This window comes from Mauremys mutica, chromosome 9 (genome assembly GCF_020497125.1).
Source record: "Mauremys mutica isolate MM-2020 ecotype Southern chromosome 9, ASM2049712v1, whole genome shotgun sequence".
NCBI lineage: Eukaryota > Metazoa > Chordata > Testudines > Geoemydidae > Mauremys > Mauremys mutica.
The window spans coordinates 4,069,491-4,077,398 of NC_059080.1; the positions used below are offsets into that span (position 1 = coordinate 4,069,491).

The window sequence follows — 7,908 nt, forward strand, 5'->3', positions numbered from 1 at the left end:
TTCTCGTCCAAATGTAAAGAAATTAATTTTCTGGTCATAATTTCAGTACCTCTGGGACATTAGCAGGATGGAAGTAAAAATAGAACATCATTACAGTGTCAGGTAATGCAGATAAGTGTGACTAATAACCTGAGTGTCATTGATTTAATAATCTAATAATGTCTCTGCATACTCAGCGCTCAGACTCACTGATTGCAGATAAAGATTTAAACCCGACTCAAGCAGCGGATTAGAATCAGCACATCAGCTGTAGGGATCACTGTCAGATCAGAATTGATGGTAAGCAACCGATGGCTGGTGTCCAAAAAGCCAGTAAAGGAGCAGCCGGGCTTCTTCAGTTTGTGCTGCAAAGGGAGGAAAGGTTTCCATTCCCGTGGAGGACAGCACACGGAGGTCACAGCTCCCCAGCAGACTAGCAGCTCAACTTCAAATAGAACCGGTCGCTGACTAGCAGGATAACGCTCACAACCGAGCTCTTCAGTAGTGCAAGGGAAAAAAAGTTTTAATATGGGTGCAGTTTGTGACAAATGGCCAATGCTATTGTGGTGGGTTCCACGCTTTTCCTGGGGGTGGTGGGTCAGGGCGCTGCCCCTGCCCCTATTCTTGGTCTCCTTAGGTGCCCTGGAGGGGGAGAGAAGGGGAGTGGGGAAGAGACCCAGGTTCACCCCCTACTCCGGTCCCAGCCCCTTCACTTTCACCGGCTTCTGACCCTCTTTCAGTTCTCTGTGCTGGGGGAGTCCCTCTGCCCTGCTTGGGCCTGGTCTCCCTTCCCCTGCTATTCTAATCCTCTGGTCAACACCAGTCACCTCCAAACTAGTCCGCTCTCCTTCCCTCCTCCTGTCTGACTGAAGCAGAGGTTTTTATTAAGTCTGGAGTGGGAGCTTAATTGGCTCCAGGTGCTCTAATTAACCTGTAGTAACCTCTCCTTAATCTACAGGGAATAAGGCTCTGATCATTCTGGGGCTTGTGCTGAGCCGCCGCCACTACCAGTTTGACCATTGGGATGGGTTTTGCAGCTGCTGTCCTCCAGTGTGATGCGGCTGATCAGCAAACAGAACCCAGAGGACTGGATGGACCTGTTGCTGCCAGGCCGTTCGCTGTACAGGGTCGGAGGCCTGGCTCGCTACGAGTTCACCCATGAGATCCTCAAACATGAGGAGTCCTTTTTTGATGGCCAGAAGATCCCCTGAGAGAGGAAGATTTCCGTCATCTTCAGGAACCTGCCTGTGCTGCCAGCTCCTGCGTAGAACCAGGCCCAGGCTAGAGATGCCGGTGGAGCCGTGGGATTGGAAACCAGCCTTCCTCCCTCTCCAGGCTGGAGCAGAGCTGAATGTTTTCAGTTGATCTGGTTGATGCTTTCGCTCCATCATGCTCAAAGGGACCTGCCTGTAGAGGTTTGTAGCCAAGACTAAGCCAGGGGACTTCTCCCCTCAACACGCAACCCTGGGGAGTCTGCAGATGTGTGTACCCTCGACAGCCACCCAGGTACCTACTGTGTCAACAGGGTGATTAACGAATGATTTACTGCACCGTATTAACTACCCACAGGGCAAGAGAAGCTGGCTTGATTGCACAGTCCGTGTTAAAGCCAGCAAGTGAAATCTAAAATAGAAATATCTCCCCTGTGATCTTTGTTATGGGGCAAGGGGTGACTTTAACAACAGCAGGTAAATAGAATTCAGACAGAAGTGTGCTGCTTTTGTTGTTTTTAATGGGAACCACTGGCTTTAGTGAATTTTGGTGAATTTCCCTCATAAAAAATAATTTATTTTAACACGTAAAGAAAAAATCACTCTCCTGCTGCCCTCTGGCCCTGCTGTATCACAAATTTTAAAACCAAGCAACAGGGGTCTGGCTCCAAAGTCCCTCAAGTCAATCGGAGTCTTCCCATTGTCTTCACTGGGCTTTGGATCAGGCCTCAAACCCTTTAAGCTTTACTCCAAGTAAACTAATTTATTAAGAGAAGCTTCCTTGGCAGCATCTGAGCTCCACTGAGGGGGCTGCTGGGGAGGGATTTTCTGTGAAGGGTCCTGGACTGTGGAGCGCACTCTCCACTTCGCCAGACAGAGCCCAGATTTGATCTTCTCCTGCACATACTGACAGGCCCATCTTTTCTCCATCCCCCAAGTATTTATGGAGGGCCTGGTCTGCAGGACATAGTGTGGAAGCCTACGGGTATTGCTTGGTTATCTGACAGCCGACGAATATCACTGCGGTCGTGAGGGTCTGATAAAGGAGCTGTTGGTTTTTCATTTTTCTTTCACTTGCCAACTGTTGTCTGAGGTGGTGGGGTTTTATGTTATTAGCTTTGTATTAATTATGGTCAGCGTTTTGTAGATTTTCAGTGTTATAAAGAGACAGCTGAAATAGAAAGCAACCCAGTAAGTAAACAAGTGTGTACCAAATGCATACGAAAAATAAAGAGAATACAGTTTCCACGGTGTATTTTTGTTGTAGTTGCCTGAGAATCACAGCAAGATGCTACTTAAAACATGTTCAGTTGAGATGTTCAGTTCTGCTGGGCGTTTTAACCCAACACTCCAGTGTCTTCTGTTTCTGAAGGAATTTAGGGGGTGGAAGAAAAGGTGTATTTTTAACATGTTGGTTAACACATATTAAAACCCACTGTGGACAAGGCAAGAGTTAACCCTTGGGTGGAGCCCAAGGTTTACTTCCATCAGCCAATGTGTTCAAACTACAACTCACCTGTCTACACCAGAGGGCTGCTCTAGTGGTGCCAATGGAGTTATGACAACTCAGACTCGCTGAGGAGCTGCTCCCCTGGTTTTTATCTGCTAGTCACTGCTTCAGAGGAACCCAAAGAAGTTAGTTGTCCAACCCCTATTGACTTCCAATAGGAGCTGGGCACCATGGATGGGCTTTTCAAAAGCCCCAATGTCGTTTAGGGGCACACATCCCAGTGACTTTCAGGGCAGTGTGTGCTCCTAAAGGCATTTAGGAGCTTTTGAAAATCCCATCCATTGCTCCCTTAGGTGTCTTTGAATATCCCAGGCTACATCACTCTGTCTTTCGGTCTCTGCCTCCTTACCTGAGATACTACAGGACCTCTCACTGGCTTGAGCAAGACTCCTCTGAATGAATGTGTTTAAGAGGCAGTGGGAAGATGGGTGTGCACATGGCTTTCGCTCCCCAGCGTCACACCCTCTCCAGCTGGACAGAGGTTCTTACTGGCTAGAACCTACCGCACGGTGGGCCAAAGCAGCTGCAAAGCATCCCTTCCCTCGGGCAGGCGAGCACCTGCGGATGAAAAGACAAATTGATACGATTCTGTAGCTGCTCTATTTCCTCCCCCCGACGGGATATGAAATCCATGCAGGGAAAGGTCTGTTAATGAGGCATGACATCAAGTTTATTATAATTCAGCTCAAACAGTGAATATTGATCTTTTCAGACTGTGTGTGGAAATAATCCCATTGCCCAGCTGGCATCTCCAGACTTGGGCGATTTTAGTTCTCTGCATTTTATTATTAGCACAGCAGCTGATGCCTCTCCTGCTCCTACGATTGCTTTGGGTGACACCTCACGTATCAGGACATGATTAAAAGCAGCAGTGGCTCAGTCACACCTATACTCGGTCTGAAAATGGTGTGATGAGGGTCTCTGGCAACTACTGCATCGTCTGCCTGCAGGCAATAATGTACTCAGCCAGCAGCCCTCAAAGCCAGATACCTCGCAAGGCGTTTCCACTCCAACGGGAGCCTTAGAGGACAATGCCTCTTCTTTAGAGATCATGCTCTGTGCGGACGGCAACATCCAGCCTTCTCCGACTTCAGCTGTCTTCCAAGTTTCCAGTTCACTTCCACCAAACAACAGAAGAACACATCTGGAGGAGTTGCTATAGTAACTCTTGAAAAAAGACAGACTGGATTAGTGCAATAGAGCCCAAAGACACTTCCTATTACAAGACAGTTAGTGGCTACTCTAGGAGGACTCTTCTTTTCAGAGAAGGGCAAAAACAGGATTTTAAATGGAAGGGGTCTTGTATGGTTAACGATGGAGTCGCAGCCAACAGCTCCATTCTCATAAAAGGAAAGTCACCTAGCACCACTGATATTAATTTTAGGCTCTATTCTGAAGGCTCACAAGGATCCTGTGCATGGGGTGAATTTCACCCTAAGTACCTTGGAATCTCACATTTTTCACTTTTTTCTTGAAGATCCTTTTCCTTAGGTTCCCTCAAAATTATCCATTATTTGTTTGTTCCCTTGACTTTCTCTTTGGCCACACCGTATACGAAGTTTCCATTTATAAAGGGTTAATACACTAATAAATCTTGTAATAAATGATTAATAAATAGTCTGAAAGTCCAACAGGCTGCTTATAACTCGAGATAGTTGGAAACATTCTGATGAAACTTTCTTTGGGGGGGGGTGGGTCAAAATTTGCGAAAATTGAAACATCCATGGAAGCACTTTGATTTCAACGCACTTCTGAGAGAACCGAGTCAGAGGACCAAAGGAGTCCTGCCTGCCAGGCAGTTTTCGAAACCTGCCTTGTGTCCTGCCAACTCACCTGCCCAATTCCTTGTCCGCCCATCTAGTGGGGAGTCAAGAGCCTGGAAGCCCTGGTTCCCAGAGTTCCCAGGGTCCACACCTCTGGGGCAGCCCCTAAGTGAACTGCCCCAGAGCTGGGGCTCCAATCCCTTTCAAGGGGAATTTCAAAATGTTTGGTTTTCCTTCCGAATTGGAATGAAACCAAAATTAGAAATACCGCAGTCTCCCAAAAGCAGAATTACCTTTCTCTGCCCTGGTGTATAGCCATCTATAATACACACTACTCCTGGCTAAAACATTATTATTACATCTATTAAACACTCATGAACCATTTATAAATGGAACCTTTATATAAAGCATAACTTTCTGTTTTACGTGTCATATAAAGCTTCCAGAAATATTCACCTCCAGTCACATCTTTTGCTAGTGCCTGGCTACTCTGATATCTCTTTATGCAAAGCAATGTCCCAGGGCAGAATGGACTCTGACAGATGGTATTAAATGAAAGGAAGAAAGGAATAAAACAAGAAATGCAAGGAGTTACCTAACATTAGCAGCAATTAGAGCGTCAGGCAGCCTCACTTTAGGTGATTTAGCAGTACTCTCACTCAAACTGCTCATTCGACAAAACACTATTATGAAAATAGATGTTGTCAGAAGCTGTTACTAATACAGAAAACATTCCTTTCTGTTATTGAACACTGTATCTTGTAACTGTAGCTTGTATTGAGGATGGTTTCCATTTTTCTATTTGGGTTGGCCAAGTTTTCAAAGTAAAAAGGTATAATCATAAGAAGTAGATGTTGCGTGTGTGTACCCAAGTACTTTTTATTTTATGTGCACACTCACCATAAGTATTGAGGATCATAAAGAAGGAACTGTCCTTGACTGTTAGATTAAAAGAGGAGTCACCTACTATATTGATTTTGTGCATGTGCAAGTAGTTTGTTTGTAATTAGCTTTAGAATTACTGTTGTGCTCTTGTGATCAATTTTTTCTTGCTGTACTGTAGTCTCTATTCTACAGATAATCTCTCCTGTACATTATATTTGCTTGTGTGAATTGCCTGGTTGGTTATGCAAACACACATCTCGGACAGGCAATGGTATGATTAACTAACCTGGTCTCTGTTCTTCGAAGCGGGATCTGATTGATAAGCAGGAAATAAAGGAGGATTTAGAGCTGCAAATGAATGGATCCCTCATTAGAACGTTTAGCCCCGGGATTAGGGCACTCACCTGGGATGTGGAAGACCAGGTTCAGTTCTCCCCTCTGTCTTAATGAATACTTGCATATTCTGAGATCCTCTGAGATATACCAGCAGAAAGTTCAAATCACTCTATGCCCACTACACAAATCGAAACATTCAGAATGACTCTGTTATTGCTGGCACATCTCCTGGACCATACCTGAATAAGAGGTAATTATGTAACTGGTGAATTCAGACACAGAAGATTGTTGTATGTTACCCTGTCACTGTCTTCCTTTACCAGGGTGCCCCGTCGGGGTGGGACGGGCTCCATGGACTTCTGCCCTTCTAAGCTCCTCTCTCCAAGTCTGACATATCTCGCAGCTGAGATGGGGCAGGGCTGATTGGGCCCACCACAGCTTATTAACCCCGTGTTGACTGGGTGGGATTTGTATACCCCATCACACACCCCATTAGGAACCCCAGTTAGGATTGCTGAGAACCGTTCGCCTTAGCCCAGTGGCTCTCAACTTTTGTACTGCTGACCTCTTTCACACAGCAAGCCTCTGAGTGCGACCCCCTTTATAAATTTAAAACCCTTTTTTTATATATTTAACACCATTATAAATGCTGGCGGCAAAGCAGGGTTTGAGGTGGAGGTTGACAGCTTATGACCCCCTGAGGGGTCCCGAACTCCAGTTTGAGAACCTCTGCCTTAACCTGTAGTTCCTGGGCCCCAAATCCTGCATTACTTCAGTATCTAAAATCCGCAATGGGCCACACTCTCTGTTGGAGTGAACTGTCACATTTCCATTGACTTCAGCAGAGGTGCTTCAATGGACGCCAACACAGGATTCAGCCCATTTATTATTATTAATTGCTTGGGCTGCAGTCGTGCCTAGGAGCCGCAGTCTTGGGCCAAGACCCCATTGGGCTAGATGCTTCACAAACACAGAACAACAAGAGAGTCTCTGCCCCAACGAGCTTACAAACTTCAGAACACGCGTTTGGAAGATGCCAGACGAGACCACAGCAATAGGCCGTCTAGTTCACCACCCTGATGGGAAGATTTTTTTCAAAATTCAACTAGATTTATAGAAAGAAAGAAAGAAAGAAAGAAAGAAAGAAAGAAAGAAAGAAAGAAAGAAAGAAAGAAAGAAAGAAAGAAAGAAAGAAAGAAAGAAAGAAAGAAAGAAAGAAAGAAAGAAAGAAAGAAAGAAAGAAAGAAAGAAAGAAAGAAAGAAAGAAAGAAAGAAAGAAAGAAAGAAATCCATCCATCCATCCATCCATCCATCCTGGGTCTTAGGTACCTTTGGCAAAATTTAAAAAATAAAACATGAAAAAAAAAACCTGTGGAAACTGCCCCTCCACACCATAAAAAAATAACCAACTGGAAATACCAATCAAACCAAACAAAAGATGTTTCAGAGGAAGGTGCAAAAAATCAGGATTAGGCCCATTGCACACAAGGCTTGTACTGTTGCCAAAAGAGACGTCCATTTCTCCCTTGCGCATCTGGAGATGGGTTATTGGTAAGGCTGAGTGGCATTAGAGGAGAATTCTGATGGGGATTGTATAGGCAGGGTAACTAACCTTTGTTCTGTTTCTATTGTCATGGAGTTAGTTGATTTGATCTTAGGGTAACTGACAGGACTGTCTGTCGATTGGTGTGTTTTTAAAGGACAGTCAATGATGCCCAAATCACTGGATGGGCAGTGTTTTATTGTAGCGTAGTAAAAATGTTAATAAATTAATAAAAGATGCAAGAGACACATTCAAATTCTTCATCTAAATACTTGTAGCTTAACACTAATTGTCAGGGCAGAATACGAACATTTGTGTGGATCAGAAACTTTTTTTTTCCCCAACATACTTCATAAAGGCTACACAGATTCCAAGGCCAGAAGGGACCTTGTGATCAGCTAGTCTGACCTCCTGTATACCACAGGGCAGAGGACTGCCCCAAAATGACTCCTAGAGCAGAGCTTTTAGAATAACATCCCATCTTGATTTAAAAATTGCCAGTGATGGAGAATTCACCACGACCCTCGGTGAGTTGTTCCAGTGGTTAATGACCCTCACTGTTAACAGTGTACCTTATTTCCAGCCTGAATTTGTCTAGCTTCAACTTTCAGCCATTAGATTGTGTTAGACCTTTCTCTGCTAGGCTGAAGAGCCCATTAAAACAAGACTATTAAGATGATT

The 7,908-nt window shown here is 44.8% G+C and overlaps 1 long non-coding RNA gene across 2 annotated transcripts; it reads right to left on the minus strand.

Annotated features, from left to right (window-relative positions):
* Window positions 1-1,221: 1,221 nt before the first annotated feature.
* On the minus strand, window positions 1,222-6,041 carry LOC123377763. 2 transcript variants are annotated; one of them, XR_006582320.1, is made up of 4 exons: window positions 5,924-6,041; window positions 3,691-3,867; window positions 3,050-3,258; window positions 1,222-2,361 (listed from the first exon to the last, which is right to left on the minus strand). It is a non-coding gene; the product is annotated as an uncharacterized LOC123377763 (long non-coding RNA). The 2 variants fall into 2 exon arrangements; XR_006582319.1 differs by having other exon boundaries at window positions 1,223-2,361; window positions 5,753-6,028.
* Between the last annotated feature and the right edge of the window lie 1,867 nt (window positions 6,042-7,908).